General features: G+C 44.9%; 1 protein-coding gene across 3 annotated transcripts in view; it reads right to left on the reverse strand.

Moving 5' to 3' along the window:
- Window positions 1-18221, reverse strand: part of amotl1 (angiomotin like 1) — a 266649-nt gene that overhangs the window by 175501 nt on the left and 72927 nt on the right. Inside the window, exon 1 of one of the 3 annotated variants that reach the window (XM_070891966.1) lies at window positions 1351-1476. The exons of the other annotated variants lie outside the window; for them this stretch is intronic. The gene's annotated coding sequence lies outside the window, so the exon portion shown is untranslated. Of the gene's footprint in view, window positions 1-1350; window positions 1477-18221 lie in introns of those variants that run through there. 3 annotated transcript variants of the gene reach the window in all.

Consider the following 18221-nt stretch of genomic DNA (forward strand, 5'->3'; position numbering starts at 1 on the left):
ACAGGCAATGTTATGGAAGTGAAAGTAGGCAGTGTTTGTGATGGAGAAGATATAGGGTCAGAAACTCAGCTCAGGGTCAAATAGAACGCGGAGGTTCAGCCTGAGACAATAGCTAGGGAGCGGGTTGGAATCGAAAAATGTCAGCAAAAGCTCCATACAGCATTACCTGCGGGAAGCTAAAGATCCCTTTAATACTGCTAGAAATGGGCGCCACCAGCATACTGCCCATGGTTGGTGGGAAGCTTTGAAAGTGGCCGTAGTCCAGCTGTTCGGTCAGAAAATGGCCCCTATTCATAGAGGCCCCCACCAGTTTCCGGCCGCCAGGTTTCACGTCCACCCGAAAATCGCAACGGACGCCAACAGATATTATCTGGTTCCTTTTGGGTCCGCTGCTGCCCCTTTTTGAGCGCAAACAGGGTGGCAAAGAAACGAAAATCGCCTCCAGATTCTTCTTTCTTGCGAACAGGCCTGTCACAAATGAGAATTGCTATATATATTTTTTAATACTTTGTATTTGGCTGAATGTAAAAAAAAAATTGAATAGTTTCATCAGCTACAAAAAAAACGTGGACACTCGAGTGTTTTAGAACTATTCTGATAAACTGTTTACCATACAAGCATTCAATGATATCCCGACACTGTACAGAGAAATAAAAGTAGAGCAAAGCAGGCACGGTGAGCGGCCAGACAGAAAGAGCCTTGCACAAGGTCCAAACTGCTTTTGAGTTCTAGAAAATTAAACTGTAAAAACCTAAAACGTGTCTCGATTTACAATTCTGAAGTATTAACTTTTAAATATTAAAGTAAAATTGTACCGTAAACCTGAAAAAAGTGTGTGGGCCTACTGTGTAGTCTGTGTATAAATTCAAAGCGTCATTAAGTGAACACACAAAGTGTTCATAAAACACCCGGCTACAACCGAAAGCTGTACTCTTTGGACGTTTTTTTTCTCGTTCTTGCAATTATTTATTCGGCCCCTTTGTAATATTATTCGCGTATATTAACGCATCAGAATCATACAGAAAAACAGTGACAAACTGATGGGACCTTCTGCCTTCGAATGAAAAGCTAACAGTAAAGATGTCGGTGACCTGGCAGGTGACACCTCTTTGCCCGGGCGCTTCTCATTCATCGGCCGCCAGCGGAGAAAACACAAGCCGCCCCCGCCTTTCCACTCACACTCCCAACTTCACATTCCCCATCTGTAACCGAGCACAGCTCCCTGGCTCTCAATCCCCCTCCCCACTGCACAGCGGTACCACCAATCCGTGCAACACTCGCCAAACTTCCGCGACGTTCCTCAAACTTGTCCAGTCTGCAGATATTTTTGTTTAAAGTTGTTGCTGTTACCTTCAGCTGCCTCCTCCAAAGATACAAGTTTCTCAATGTTTGCAGCAAACAGCCATTTATAACCAATCCATGTAACTTCCAATTTCCCCCAAATTCCGAGCAGAGATGGAAAGGGCAACGAACCGGGTTGACATCAAGACTAATGCTGGGAAAATGGCTTGAGCCGGAGAGGAGCAAGCAGCGCCAGGACACAACAATCAGCCCCATTCAGATCGGAATGAGAGGAATGTCAGCGCTTTACCTACTGCAGCAGACCCTCTGGGTCCTAGTGCCACTCCTTGCATAAGTTTTACCGACTGCAACCCAGAGAGGATCCTAGTGCTACAAGGTTTTACCTACTGGAACAGAGAGGCTTCCAAAGTCAAGAAAGAGTTTTACTTACTGCAATATATAAAGGGATTCCATATGGGCTGAGTGCTTGTCAGGATAGGCCTTTAAATATAAATGAGGGAAGAAGAGTTTTTGTGGGGTTCCAGGCGCAATAATATTATTGGATTTTCCTTTGGACATTAGTACTGTTATATATGCAGACTATAGATATACTGTCTATGTAGTCACTGTATAGTTGCATAAGATGGAGACTTGTGACCTGATATACTGTCAATAAGGTTTACACTGTGTATATACTATGCTGTCACCACTAGAGGATGCAACTGGTGGAGACCGGGGTTTCCTGCCCCTGTGGCAGAGGCTGTCCACCAGAGGGCACTGCGGTGGGAGACCTGAGGGTCACCTGTATAAAAGGCTGCCCACCATGCTTGTGCCTCACTCTGGAGTTACGAATAAAGGTCCAAGGTCACTACAGTTTCAGTACAACACATTGCCTCGTGGAGTCATTCATAAGCGCATTACAGACATAACAACTGGCGCGAGAATATGCAATCATGGCTACCTTTGGCACACTAAAAGACTTCACAGAGGGATTGGGATGCCTTCATGGAAAGGCTTGAGCAATATTTTGTGGCAAACGACTTGGCAGGGGAGACGGACACATTGGCAGAGAAGCACAAGGCTATATTGCTGACCAGCTGTGGGCCCGAGGTCTACCGCCTCGTCAGAGATTTGCTGGCACCCACGAAAGCCAAGGATAAGACATACGATGAGCTGACTGAACTAATTCGCGACCAATTAAAACCAAAACAGAGCATCCTCACGGCCAAGCACAGATTCTACACTCACTACAGACCTGAGGGCCAGGAGATTGCAAATTATGCTGCAGACCTCAGGAGACTTGCGGCACTGTGTGATTTCGGCACGCATCTCAACGGAGCATTGCGAAACATCTTCGTTATGGGAATTGGCCACAAGAGCCTCCTTCACAAGCTATTATCTGCCGACACCACAGTCAACCTGCAGAAGGCCATCAACATCAGTCAGGCGTTCATGACCTCAACCTGCAGACCAAGCAAATTATTCATCCTGTGGACTCAAACCCGGCAAGTACTGCACACAGAATGGTGCCTTTCAGAGGCCAGACTGTAGAACATGGCTCTGCCCAGGGCAGAGAGCACAGACCTCAGGATTCCAGAACTCAGAGTCAGCCAAGGGTGCTAATTGAGTAGCACCATGGTGGCGTTGCGGAGGAAAACATAGGACTCACCAGTGTCGGTTTGCTGAATACGTATGCAAAGCCTGTAACACGAAGGGCCACCTCCAGCGTATGTGTAAAATAAATACAACTCACCGTCTAGCAGAGGAGTCGGTAGATGACTTTGAATCCAATGGGGGGTATGATGATTTGGCCAGAGAGGCAGCTCAGCCCCAAGAAGAAGTGTATGGTGTGTATACCTGCACCATCGATTGTCCTCCAGTGAAGATGGACGTCGAGATAAACGGCGTTCCAGTCTTCATGGAAGTGGACACCGGAGCGAGCCAGTCAGTGATGAACCAGGATGCCTTTGAGAGGCTATGGAACGAAAAACGACCCAAGCTGGTTCCAGTACAGGAAAAGTTGTGCACCTACACCAAGGAGCTGATCCCAGTCCTTGGTAATGCGGATGGAAGTGTAATCCATAATGGCATGGTGCACAAGTTACCTCTGTGCAGGTGATGGTCCAATGCTACTCAGAAGAAGGTGGATGGGGAAGATCCAGTGGAAATGGGAAGACCTCTTCACTCCAGCACTCGATGTCCCCCGTGCTCAGAGGCAGAGCAAAACCTCACCTTTGCTTGGGCCAGGCACCAGAAAACAGACCAGCGCAGCATCTGAGGCACAGACTGTCCATCACGACTGCGTGGCAATGATCCGACCAGAACGACCTAAAAGTACCTTCCCGGCTCCAGTGGCAGAACTCCTGCGGAGGAAGATCGAATTCACAGGCACTCTTCCAGCTTTTGTGGCAGAATCGCGGGTGAGAAGGATCAAGGTAGTCGACTTCGAGGATAGAAGCAAGATGACGTCCCTGCTGCAGTGAGGTGCAGCGTGGCTGAAAAAAAAGATGGCCACGGCCATATCATGAGGTGCAACGCTGAGGGACCAATACGTGGTGTCTAACAAAGGATTTGATTGGGTCAAGCCAGCAGGGTTCTCTTAAAGGAGACCTGCAACCAACTGAACTTAAAGAGACATTGTATGCATGGCAATCAATGTAACGAACTGATTAAGATTGTGAACAAAACGTTGTTGCGAGATGTCGGTACGATTCCTAATGTAAAGAACAAAATGTTGTTGCGAGATGTTGGGAATAGAATGTCCCCAAAAGTAGCAAGTGAGTGAATTCAGGAGGGTAAAGGCGCTGATCCTGATGCCCTGCCCCAGGTCTATCCCACACTGCAGGCACTATTCGCCATGGACCTGGAAATGAAAACGGCACCAATACAGCAGTCAGCCGCCGTTGCCCACCACCCGGGTGGAGATGGTGCAACCCCCAGATCCAGTCGCTACCTCGGCCATGTCTGGGACCGAAAGGTCAGAATCAACGAGTTCCCCAAACGGGACCTGGAACAGCCAGATTCCCAACACCGTTCGAGACCAGGCAGAAGATTCTGCAGCCCTCAAACGAGGACAGGGAGGCCACACACATCTGTGGCTCTGCCCACCACAAGGTAACGGCAAAGGCCCTGAGTCCTGGCAAAGTGAGCGAACCAAGCCCACCCCGCTAGCAGGGGGCGCAGCGCCACTATCAGAAGACTAGGACCCCATCTGGTTGCTCTGGAACCTGCGTCCTCGCATACCTGTACTGACCATGACTGAACCATGAATGCAATCTACCCAATCCTGGCACACGATCGCTAAATGTAATGAATGTAAGTCACTGAACCAAGATGTCACGATACAAATTGTAACTTCCTTTCTTTGTAATTGCACTGTGTCTGATCCTGTATGTTAATATAACGGGCCTGCTGCATGATCTCACTGTGGGAGAAAATGTAGCCATGGACACACACATGGATCACATCCAGAACCCACTGGAACCTCCACTGAATCATTGAACTATCCAAACTGGTAACCATTTCCCAACGTTGTGGCAAAAGAACTTGGGGGTTAACAGGGAGAGAGCCAAGCCAAAGCACAGCCAAAGTGCAAGGGCTATTGGCACTTAAGTCTGGGGAGAGCTAAGCCAGAGCACATAGTGCAAAGGTAATCGGCACAAAGGACTTTGGGGAGAGTGATGTTATATATGCAGACTATAGATATACTCTCTGTGTAGTCACTGTATACTTCCATAAGATGGACACTTGTTACCTGATGTACTATCAATAAGGTTTACACTGTGTATATACTATGCTGGCACCACTAGAGGGTGCAACTGGTGGAGACCAGGGTTTCCTGTCCCTGTGGGAGAGGTTGTCCACCAGAGGGCACTGCAGTGGGAGACCTGAGGGTCACCTGTATAGGTGTGCAGGACCCAGTATAAAAGGAGTTATGAGTAAAGGACCAAGGTCACTACAGTTTGAGTACAACACATTGCCTCGTGGAGTCATTCATAAGTACACTATAGATATAATAATGAATATGAGGAATTAATTTTATGCATTACCAAAACAGATGGATCTTCTAGATTTTAACAGCAATAGTATAGTAATTTTTTGGAATCATGCCACACAAAACTGTAAACCTCTTGTGTCTCATGTCTATATCTCCACCTTTCCTTTTTTCTATTATGTTTGCACATTCCTTAATTTATTTATCTTTGTCCATGCTTTTCTTGGATAGCTGTTTCTTTTGCATGTGTTTGTGTTATATGTTTCTCACATTTATCTTGAATGTATGACTGTGTTTTATATTCTCTCCATTTTGTTTTTTGGACTCAGAGGAATCAAGGGATGTGGAAATCGGGCAGGAAAGTGGAGTCATGGTTGAAGATCAGTCATGATCTTATGGAATGGCGGAGCAGGCTTGAGGGGCTGTGTGGCCTACTCCTGCTCCTAATTCTTATCTTCTTATGTGCTGTTTTGATGGTGCTTGTACAGCAGTACCCCAATTCTTATAAGCTCCAGTTACAACATCATTCCTATGTTTTCAAAATAGAAGTATAAAAGTATTAAATCATATGTTCAATATTATTTGCTGCTTTCAAAATAAGTTTGGAGAAAGATAGGGGGGAAAATTCAGGCCATTTGCACCTCCCGTTGTAACGGGAAATAAACAACATTTAACCCGGGCTCAGCATCGCGACTGACTCCCGTGAAATTCCACAGGAGTTTAGCGGCAGCGCAAACCAGTAGCATCCTGCTCCTGCTGGTATCAACCCGTTTTTGCCCTGGAGCAAAAATTTGGTCGTGCTCCATTGTCCGTGACAGCTTTCTGGGGCCATACCAGGCTGTAGGCCGCTCGCGGGGCGAAAATGAAAGGGGAGGAGCGGTGCTGAAAATATTTTAAATGACCGACTTACCAGTTGCGGTCTTCTCATCTTTATATCGTGGGATCAGTGCTGCGATGTTGCAGCCCGGCACTCTACTTCTGTGCCAGGCTGCTGCCACGGCACCACGCTCCCTGGTAGTCTAGTGGTGGCCCCTTCGCCCTAATGCAGAGTCCGCAGCATGCCCTCCCCTTTAGTGGAAGGGGAGGGCCCTGTGTTCCTACCAGTGCTACGCGCCTTTCCGTGTAGCGCTGGAAAATTCCAGTTGATTAGCGTCCCAGACCTGCCCCTGAGAGGAAGTTGAGCGCGAGATTTTGCACCCCATTTTCCATCGGGGCGGTAAGCCCAATTTAGCTTGTGGGGCGGGTCTTCAGCGCCTGGCGCAGGAAGTCCTGCCCCACAGCTGTTACCGCCCCCAACCGGGGCAGTACGCAATTTCGTGCTCATTTTGTGAAAGTTTTAGCTCTGGTTTGTTTAAATCTAAGATTGATACAGATGAGCAACATTGATTTTCCTGACTGCCATGTTGGGCAGGCACTGTGGGCGCACCATCAATATTGTGCCCATTCGGCACCCAGCCTGAAAGTCCCCCCAGTATTTTTTGAATTGTTCCAATGTGGAAACCCACATTGGTTGGCTGTAGAACTAATCTTAAACTTACTTAAATGTGGATTTGACTGTGCTGCAAGCTGCTGATGTTAAAAAAAACCCACAGGAAATGGGGGAAGCAGTGTGGTTACATGACATAATCTCACTGATATTTAGTGCTATCCTACCAGAAGTATAATTCTATGAAATCTTTTCATGGCAATAAAGTAATTGTTGTAAAAATATGGTTGTATGGTAATTTCATTTTTAAAGTATTTTTCTGGAAAATGTGCTTTCTTTGTATTTTTAAAATTTAAAATTATTTTTAAACTCATGGTCAAGGAAGGACTGGCTCCCTCGAAAGAGCATGTGATTCTTCGGGATTGTCAAGTAGAAAAGTAATATAGCACAATGGAACCATTCACATGGGCACTTAGGTATCACCCACTTTCCCGTATGGTCAGTCCGTCCCTGCTCATGGGGTTAGATTTTCATCTTCATCGCTTCATCGCTTGGACAGTAATCTGGCAGGGCAGATCGCCTGCCCTTTAGAGGACCTGCCTGCTTTTCATTACATTGAAATCAATGCAAAAGTGTGATGTGCTCCACCACCAAAATCGAGCACATTGTCTGAATATTTCCATGGTTTATTATTCTCACAAAGAGGAATTAGATGTGTGATTGTTATAGGTTTTACTTATCACTGACTGCTCCATTTTTGATTGGGGCAGAGGAGCGGTGAGAGATCAGGGCCCAGGAATGTCATGATCGGGACCCAGGAGAGGCGAGGGTTCGGGGCCCAGAAGAAGCAAGGGCCCAGGGACAGCACGGGCCAGCCCACACTGCGATCTATAGATAGTAGGAGCATGTGTGCGCACTAGGTCCGTGCAGCAGAGCTTGGTCTCCAGACATCTTGGTTAACCCTTGCCACTGGATCAAAACCTCGCTCTGTCAAGCCCGTGTGGTGCCTGGTGTGCAACTGCCACCACACGTTAAAAGAATCCACGCACAGACATCTTCCACCCTTCAGTATGTAGTTCAGGACCGAGAATGTCAGGTCCCTCATTGAAACACCTGTGAACTCATCCCTTTTTGGTGTGGAAGCGGGTCATCCTCAATAGGAGGGACTGCCTAATACTATACTTATTGCAGCATAATATACCATATATATTATCCATATTTTATGTATGGTATGCTTTAGGTCTACCTATTCTCTTTAGTGAAAAAGTGATTAATGTATGTATCAAAATAATGGACAATGCATCAGAAAGTACTGATTGTAACGTTCACACACATAATTTCAGGAATTTCTTTGATTGCTGGTGATCACCTGCCATTTTGACTGAAAGAATTTAAGCTCCCCGTTCCTTATTAATTCTCACGGCACAAATTTCTTGTGCTAAATTTGTAGAGAATTTGCCCATTATACATGATATGGAATTCAAACAGTAATATTTGCGGTTAGTTGTTTGATTGCCCCCGCCCCACCTCCCCACCCCATTCTTCCCTCAGCTCAGCTTGCCTCTGGATTAAACTTCTGACAATTATTTATTTTTAAAAATGAGGTCACAATGGTAGACTGTAAACCTTTCCCTATTATGTGTTGAATTTAGTACAGGTGCAGTAATGGGTTTCTTTGTTTCTGAATAGATGAGCCCTGGGACTCAATTGCCCATCATCTGCGACCCTCCACGTAATGTTTTTCGATGTATCTGTAGGTCTCCATTCACAGCTTACCAGTACGAAGTTTTAGAGACAGAGACAGAGACAGAGACACAGGGAGGGAGATAAGGGTAGAAATTACCAATGCCGATGGTGCTAAAGATGATTGCACCAAATTTATTTTCTTTTTCCACTATTTTAATAGGAGAACTGTTCAATTTTTTAAAAAAGCTTATTGCTGATTGAAAAAGCATTCATACAATAACATCGATGTCAGTAACTTTGATCAAAGCAGCTGCACCTCGCCCCACTAGAACACTGATGGACCTCACAAGATCAGATCATTTTAATTATTAGAGCATGCTCCCTTTGCATATTGACCCATGTGCAGTAGGCGTACTTATGGAGGGGGCAGGATATCCAGCATGTTTGCTGGGAAAACTTAAAAGGATGTGACCACTTAAGTGACTGCATGGTGGTCAAAATTTCTTTCAAGCTTTGCAATGGCTGAAAGTGCTTTCTAAATATTTCTCAGCCTTTCCAAAGGTTGTAAAGGGGTAGTACGGTGGAGGTAGGGGGAAATATTAGGCAAAAGCAAGGGAAGTTTAACGTGAAGTTGAGGCACAAAACAAAGTCTGTGGGAAAGTGGCAGAGTAACTTCGACCCCTTTCCTTTATTTGATGTCTGATGAAATGGATATGCTGCCACGAGTTGAGTGCAAGGAGGTTTTCTCATGCTTGTTATACAGAGCAGCATCCCCATAAGCCAGCAGTGCATTCTGTCTGGCAGGAGGTGGCAACCAGGCTCAAATATGTGTGCAGTTTAGTTGTGCAAATGGGGTTTCTGTAAACTTCTGTCAATGTTACAGCAGCACAATGGGAAAAGCTCCAAAGAAATTCCTGGCTCTTATTTTAAAAAGTCTGCACAAGCTGTAATTTCAAGAGTTGATAACCTAGCTCAGCACATAACCTTTAACCTGCCCCCCCAACCACCCCAGGTACTCATTACTGTTGGTATGCAGTTGCGCAGGTGCTGGCACTTTATCCAAGTTCTCACATGTGAGCTCAGACAATGAGTTTTGACATGCTATTGTAGATAGCACAACTGAGACTACTTCTGATGTTACACTGTGGGAAGAATTAATCTGGTTGCCCTGTGTACCCTGACAACACCCAGCTCTACCTTATCACCACCTCTCTCGAACCCTCCCCTGCATTTGTGTTGTCAAACTGCTTGTCTGACATCCAGTCCTGGATGAACCAAAATTTCCTCCAATTAAACATTGGGAAGTCTGAAACCATTGTCTTCAGTACCCACCACAAATTCCATTCCCTAGCCATTGATTTCATCCCCCTCCCTGGCCACTGTCTTAATCTGAATCAGAGGCAACCTTGGCATCTATTTAACCCTGGGATGAGCTTCCATATCCATATTAAAGATCGCCGACTTTCATCTCCATAAAATCAGCTCATCTGCTGCTGAAACTTATCTATGTATTTGTTACCTGTAGTCACAACTATTCCAATGCTCTCCTAGCTGGCCTCCCCTTATCAACCCTGCATAAAGAAATCTCATCCAAAACTCTGCTGCTTGTATTTTAACTCCATCAAATCCTATTCACCCATCACCCCTTTGCTCGCGAACCTACATTGGCTCCCAGTCCAGCAATGCCTCCATTTTTAAATTCTCATCCTTGTGTTCAAATCCCCCCCATGACCTCACTCCCCTTTATCTTTCATACCTCCTCCAGCCCCACAACCCTCCAAGAACTCTGCATTTCTCCAATGCTGGTCTCATGCATCTGCCACTTCCTTTGCCCCATCATTGGCGGCCATGCCATCTGCTGTCCAGGCTCTAAGCTCCAGAATTCCATCCCTAAACTGCTCTGCCTCTCTCAACTTCTTTAAGACGCTCCTTAAAACCTACCTATTTGACTAAGCTTTTGGTCATCTGTCCCAATGTCTCCTTCTTTGGCTCGGTGTCAATTTTTGTCTGATTACCTTCCTGTGATGTGCATTAGGACGTTTTACTACGTTAAAGGCACTAAATAAATGCAAGTTGTTGTTGTGTAGTGACATGGTAAACATGGTAAACAATGTAAACTCAAGCAACTGTAAGAATTCTCAAACTTGGACATTCTTATGTTAACATGCTGTCTATTTTATAAGGCACAAGTAATCGCTGGAGAAATACCACCAACGACTTCTCCGCAAGATCCTGCAAATCCCCTGGGAGGACAGACGCACCAATGTCAGTGTTCTCGATCAGGCTAACATCCCCAGCATCGAAGCACTGACCACACTCGATTAGCTCCATTGGGCGGGCCACATTGTTCGCATGCCTGACACAAGACTCCCAAAGCAAGCGCTCTACTTGGAACTCCTACACGGCAAGCAGGTGAGCAGAGGAAACGTTTCAAGGACACCCTCAAAGCCTCCTTCATAAAATGCAACATCACCACCGACACCTGGGAGTCCCTGGCCAAAGACTGCCCTAAGTGGGGGAAGAGCATCCGGAAGGGCGCTGAGCACCTCGAGTCTCGTCGCCAAGAGCATGCAGAAACTAAGTGCAGACAGCGGAAGGAGCATGTGGCAAACCAGACTCCCCACTCACCCTTTCCTTCAACGACTGTCTGTCCCACCTGTGACAGAGGCTTTAATTCCCATACTGGATTGTTTAGTCACCTAAGAACTCACTTTTAGAGTGGAAGCAAGTCTTCCTCGATTTCAAGGGACTGCCTATGAGGATGTTAAACATAACTTAACTAAATGCATTTACAATGTCATGACACATGGTGAGTAGGTTAATTTTCCTCTACCTGCCCCAGATTCATACACTCACTTTCCAGCAGCTGTTAGTGGACAACAATGAGGATTGAGAAGCCAGATTGTTTTATTCTCTTTCTCAGCTTGGTGATGCTAGTGTTTATTGCAGCAATCCTAATGCTATCCCACCAGAGATTTGTTAATTTTGCACAGAGATGAATACTTTATTAAGCTGAAAGGCAGCAATGTAAACTCAAACAACTAAGAATTTTCAAACTTGGACATTCTTATTTTAACATGCTGTCTATTTTATAAGGCACAAGTAATTCTGATGGTGTTCCATGTGTTTTGTAGAATTATTGCCAATGTTCTTAATTATAGAATTGAAAATTTCAAAATGTCATAAAACACGTGGGCATAAAAATTGGTTTGCGTCACCATGTCAGCACAAACTAGGCACTGGGAATAATCTCCGTGCTTGAACGGGATGGCCCGAAGCACACCTGATATTGGCCCATGGCCGACGAGCTGCAAATGCCTGCTGGGTATCCCCAGGCAGCTCACCAACAAAGAGCATTTAAATTTCGGCCCGCTGCGGCACTGGCAGTAACCTTCAGGTAGGTCCTGGGAGGGGGGAGTAAGTGATTGGAAGGGAGGGACACAATCGAGAAAGAGGGGTTAAAGATCGGGAGGGAGGGGATGACCGCGAAAGAGGGGGAAAAGATCAGGAGAGAGGGGGACGACTAGGAAAGAGGGGAAAAGATCGGGAGGGAGGGGGACAACTAGGAAAGAGGGGGAAAGAGATCAGGAGTAAAGGTGTGACTGCAAGAGGGGGATGCAATTGGCAGGGAAGGGGCCGACCAGGAGAGGGGGAAAAGATTAAAAAAAAGACTTGCATTTATATTGCACCTTTCATGACATCAGGAGTCCCAAAGTACTTTTACAGCCAATTACTTTTAAGTCAGTGTTGTAATGTAGGAAAAGTGACAGCAAATTTGCACTAAGCAAGCTCCCATAAGCAGCAATATGATAATGACCAGATAATCTGTTTTTAGTTTGAGAGATAAGTATTGTCCAGATCACCAGGGATATTATCCCTGCTCTTCAAAATAGTGCCGTGGCATCTTTTACGTCCACCTGGGGCATTTAACGTCTCATACGAAAGATGGCACCTCAGACTGTGAGGCACTCCCTCAGTACTGCACTAAAGTGTCAGCCTGGATTTTGTACTCAAATCTCTGGAATAGAATGTAATTCCACAACCTTCTGACTCGGAGGCAAAGGTGCTATCCACTGAGTCATGGTGGCTTCAAAGCAATCTGTAGGGTAGAGGGGGACCGGGAGAGGGGTGAAGCAATCAGGATGGAGGGAGAGGGCCGAGAGGGGGTTTGACAACGATCCTCAGCACTGTAGTGGAACCGGGCTGAACACTCCTGTACCTCCTGGCTCCACATTCAGGTAAGTATTTTTTTTAAACTTACCATTTTGATGGTGGCCTCTAGCATTCCCTTTACAGACAGCTGGTTAGTCTACATGTAGACCACATTGTCCTGAACACAGCTGACCCAGCACAGGCTAAGTTCAGGGCAGCCCAATTTTGTAAAGGAAGCCTCAAAAAAGCACTAGACCCTGTATTTGCAAATGCAAAGGGCCTAATGCCTGTTTCAGACATGGGCCCTGGGTGTTTCATTTTCTACCCTCACCAATATAGTGGGCGGCGCACATCCAGCCGCAATGAGCAATTGCTTCACTTGTCATATTGGATGCTTAGGCACATGAATTGCACCTGAAAAATGGGCATAGCACCATTAAATTTCTAGGCCGTGGTATCAATAAATTTGATGTTTGGGAGCTCTGGGAAATGAGACTTTCAGATTATGATTTTAGGGATAGTCATCGACCTATCAGACTCATAAATTATGTTTTCTTGGCAGCTTTTGTGAATTACTTCCTTTATTCCACTGCACCTCAGTAACAATTGTTAATGCAGTTTACAAGTCACTCAGCTTGGGGGATGTGCTTTTTTAAGATCTTTTTTAGAAAATAGGCTCTCCTGAGAAGATTTTTGAGGTGAAATATAAACTGTCCTTAAAATCTGCAAGTTTGACAATCTAACTCTGGGAGGGCACAAGATTGGTACATTGTGTGAAATTAAAACGTTAAACTGGTTCAGTAGTGAGTTATTCTTTGAAGACTGGGATTACTTTTCATTGTTGGAGCAGAGTAGAGAGAGATTTACTGTACCTGACTTGGGAATGCTTCTTTTTGGCACAAAAAGTAGAAAGGAGTTTCATATCTCAGCACTGATATCCTGATATTCCTCATCTTGGTGACCATAAAAAAAAATGATAGGTATGGTGGTAAAATGATACAAGTTCAAGCTAATATTGTTGGCTACTTGATCTCAGCCATGGTGCTGTGGGGAGGTGTTTTGAGTGTAAGTGAAGCGCCTCAAATGGGGAGGGGGGTAGGTGCAGGTCCAGAGAGATTGCAAGGAGAGTCACATCTGGGCCACTGTGGCACACCATCTGTCAGGTGACTCATGAGGCACAGGTCGAAGCCTGGAAGGAGACTGCCTGCATGGTTTTTGGCCTGAACAGACAAGAGGAAACTGAGGATGAAGTAGAGTAGAGCAATTTTATATCATCATAAAAAAAGACTGATATTGTGTTTGGAAAGCCAGAAGCACTGCACAAAAAGATAGGAACCCCTGCCCCCTAGTGGGTCATAAAGTGATCAGGCAGTGTGTTTGACTTATTAAGGACTGCCTGTAAGGGAACTGCTTTCTTTTCTCTAATATTATTCATTGAAAGGTTTTGTTTTTCATAACACACATTTTATTTAATAGTTGATAATATTATTTAACACCAGCTTGCGCGTCTGCATATGGATCAGTTGTTCTATTGCAAAGAAATTGGAAAAAGATTTGCTTGCAAGAAATAACAAGATTGTTTTTTTAAAGCAGAACCACATTGATCTAAAACCATAAAAGTCGACAAACAAAAATAATGCTCACTTCAACCTTTTTTCATCAAATGAAGGGATCCTGAATGCTTGTTTATCCAAACTTTATTGATTCAAGAAAATATATCACATTACTCAATATGTTCTAACTTGAGGAAGACATTATTCTTGTAGCAAAACAAAGTCATAATTTGCTTCCTTTGTAAAAGTCATCATAATGAATAGATGCAGACTGCTTTATCTCCAGAATAACACTTCATTATCCAATAATGGACACATGATGGAATAGTGGGCCTTTCTAACGAGTGAAATAAGATACCGTTTAGGTGTCAGTAGACATATCCATATGTGGTCACACAAACTAGTATTAAACGAATAATGTCATCAACTATTGAATAAAATGTGCTTTATTAAAATAAATCAGCATAGGTGCTGGTTCAAGAGATAATTGTGTTCAGCAGTCAATCACAATATTATAGGGCAACAAGGACAACATCATAATATGCACTTTGCAGTTGGTTAGGGATGGCACTGGGAAACAAAGGGGGGGGGGTGAACTTCCATAGGGATTCTCCCAATTATCCACCATAACTTTGGCAGAAGAGCCACAGAAACTCTGGAAATCTGGCATGAGCAACATTTCAACTGATTTTCCTGGGTTTCTGCGGCTCTTCCACTCTACCTAAACGCATGCAACATTCAAAATAAAGTAAATGAGTTGACGGCACAAATCATTACAAATGGGTATGATTTGGTAGCCATTACAGAAACGTGGTTGCAGGGTGGCCAAGGCTGGGAATTAAACATACAGGGGTATCTGACAATTCGGAAAGATAGACAAGAAAGGAAAGGAGGTGGGGTAGCTCTGTTAATAAAGGATGATATCAGGGCAGTTGTGAGAGATGATATTGGCTCTAATGAACAAAATGTTGAATCATTGTGAGATTAGAGATAGTAAGGGGAAAAAGTCACTGGTGGGCGTAGTTTATAGGCCCCTAAATAATAACTTCACGTTGGGGCGGACAATAATCAAGGGAATAATGGAGGCATGTGAAAAAGGAACAGCAGTAATCATGGGGGATTTTAACCTACATATCGATTGGTCAAATCAAATCGCACGGGGTAGCCTGGAGGAGGAATTCTTAGAATGCATATGGGATTGTTTCTTAGAACAGTGTGTTACAGAACCTACAAGGGAGCAAGCTATCTTAGATCTTGTCCTGTATAATGAGACAGGAATAATAAACGATCTCCGAGTAAAAGATCCTCTCGGAATGAGTGATCACAGTATGGTTGAATTTGTAATACAGATTTAGGGTGAGGAAGTAGTGTCTCAAACAAGTGTACTATGCTTAAACAAAGGGGACTACAGTGGGATGAGGGCAGAGTTGGCTAAAGTAGACTGGGAACACAGACTAAACGGTGGCACAATTGAGGAACAGTGGAGGACTTTTAAGAAGCTCTTTCATAGTGCTCAACAAAAATATATTCCAGTGAAAAAGAAGGGTGGTAAGAGAAGGGATAACCAGCCGTGGATAACCAAGGAAATAAAGGAGAGTATCAAATTAAAAACCAATGCGTATAAGGTGGCCAAGGTTCGTGGGAAACTAGAAGATTGGGAACATTTTAAATGACAGCAAAGAATGACTAAGAAAGCAATAAAGAAAGGAAAGATAGATTACGAAAGTAAACTTGCGCAAAACATAAAAACAGATAGTAAAAGCTTTTACCGATATATAAAACTGAAAAGAGTGACTAAAGTAAATGTTGGTCCTTTAGAAGATGAGAAGGGGGATTTAATAATGGAAAATGTGGGAATGGCTGAGACCTTAAACAATTATTTTGCTTCGGTCTTCACAGTGGAAGACACAAAAACCATGCCAAAAATTGCTGCTCACGGGAATGTGGGAACGGAGGACCTTGAGACAATCACTATCACTGGGACGGGTAGTGCTGGACAGGCTAATGGGACTCAAGGTAGACAAGTCCCCTGGTCCTGATGAAATGCATCCCAGGGTATTAAAAGAGATAGCGGAAGTTATAGCAGATGCATTCGTTATAATCTACCAAAATTCTCTGGACTCTGGGGAGGTACCATCGGATTGGAAAGCAGCTAATGTAACGCCTCTGTTTAAAAAAGGGGGCAGACAAAAGGAAGGTAACTATAGGCCGGTTAGTTTAACATCTGTAGTGGGGAAAATGCTTGAAGCTATCATTAAGGAAGAAATAGCGGGACATCTAGATAGGAATAGTGCAATCAAGCAGACGCAACATGGATTCATGAAGGGGAAATCATGTTTTACTAATTTACTGGAATTCTTTGAGGATATAACGAGCATGGTGGATAGAGGTGTACCGATGGATGTGGTGTATTTAGATTTCCAAAAGGCATTCGATAAGGTGCCACACAAAAGGTTACTGCAGAAGATAAAGGTACATGGAGTCAGAGGAAATGTATTAGCATGGATCGAGAATTGGCAGAGAGTCGGGATAAATGGGTCCTTTTCGGGTTGGAAATCGGTGGTTATTGGTGTGCCACAGGGATCGGTGCTGGGACCACAACTGTTTACAATATACATAGATGACCTGGAAGAGGGGACAGAGTGTAGTGTAACAAAATTTGCAGATGACACAAAGATTAGTGGGAAAGCGGGTTGTGTAGAGGACACAGAGAGGCTGCAAAGAGATTTAGATAATTTAAGCGAATGGGCTAAGGTTTGGCAGATGGAATACAATGTCGGAAAATGTGAGGTCATCCACCTTGGGAAAAAAAAAACAGTAAAAGGGAATATTATTTGAATGGGGAGAAATTACAACATGCTGCGGTCCTTGTGCATGAAACTCTTTTAGAGTTTATCTGTAAAACAAAACATTAAACCGTGCCACCCGAACTGGGTGACACACCAGACATTTACAAGGCCCTTTTTTTCCTTTTTTTTTTTTTTTTTGTGTTTTTCTTTCTTTTTTTTTGGGCACTAAAATCACAATTTTTCCCCAGTGCCCCCTATAAAGGGAAGGGGGACACTAAAAGCACCGGCAATTAAAACAAATTAAACTTAAAAACGTAAAATCAAATTAAAATTTGGTTGCCGGGCGTGATGATGCACTCCAGTCCCTCCGGTGCCCACCTCTCGCGGAAGGCCGCGAGCGTACCGGTGGACACCGCATGCTCCATCTCCAAGGACACCCTGGACCGGATGTAAGAGCGGAAGAGAGGCAGGCAGTCAGGTTGAACGACCCCCTCGACTGCCCGCTGCCTGGACCGGCTGATGACACCCTTGGCCGTGCCCAGGAGCAGTCCTACGAGGAGGCCTTCGGACCTACCCGCTCCCCTCCGCACAGGGTGCCCAAAGATCAGGAGAGTGGTCCTTGTGCATGAAACTCTTTTGAGTTTATCTGTGAAAACATAAAAACATTAAACGGTGCCACCCGACCTGGGTGACACTCCAGACATTTACAAGGCCCATTTTTTTTTTTTCCCCCTTTTTTGTGTTTTTTTTTTTTTTTGTGTTTTTTCTTTTTTTTTTGTTTTTTTTTTGGGCACTAAAATCACAATTTTTCCCCAGTGCCCCCTATAAAAGGGAAGGGGACACTAAAAGCACCGGCAATTAAAACAAATTAACTTTAAAACGTAAAATCAAATTAAAATTTGGTTGCCGGGCGTGATGATGCACTCCAGTCCCTCCGGTGCCCACCTCTCGCGGAAGGCCGCGAGCGTACCGGTGGACACCGCATGCTCCATCTCCAAGGACACCCTGGACCGGATGTAAGAGCGGAAGAGAGGCAGGCAGTCAGGTTGAACGACCCCCTCGACTGCCCGCTGCCTGGACCGGCTGATGACACCCTTGGCCGTGCCCAGGAGCAGTCCTACGAGGAGGCCTTCGGACCTACCCGCTCCCCTCCGCACAGGGTGCCCAAAGATCAGGAGAGTGGTCCTTGTGCATGAATCCCAAAAAGTTAGTTTGCAGGTGCAGCAGGTAATCAGGAAGGCGAATGGAATGTTGGCCTTCATTGCGAGAGGGATGGAGTACAAAAGCAGGGAGGTCCTGCTGCAACTGTATAGGGTATTGGTGAGGCCGCACCTGGAGTA

The sequence above is a fragment of the Pristiophorus japonicus genome, chromosome 10, assembly GCF_044704955.1.
Source record: "Pristiophorus japonicus isolate sPriJap1 chromosome 10, sPriJap1.hap1, whole genome shotgun sequence".
Taxonomy (NCBI): domain Eukaryota; kingdom Metazoa; phylum Chordata; class Chondrichthyes; family Pristiophoridae; genus Pristiophorus; species Pristiophorus japonicus.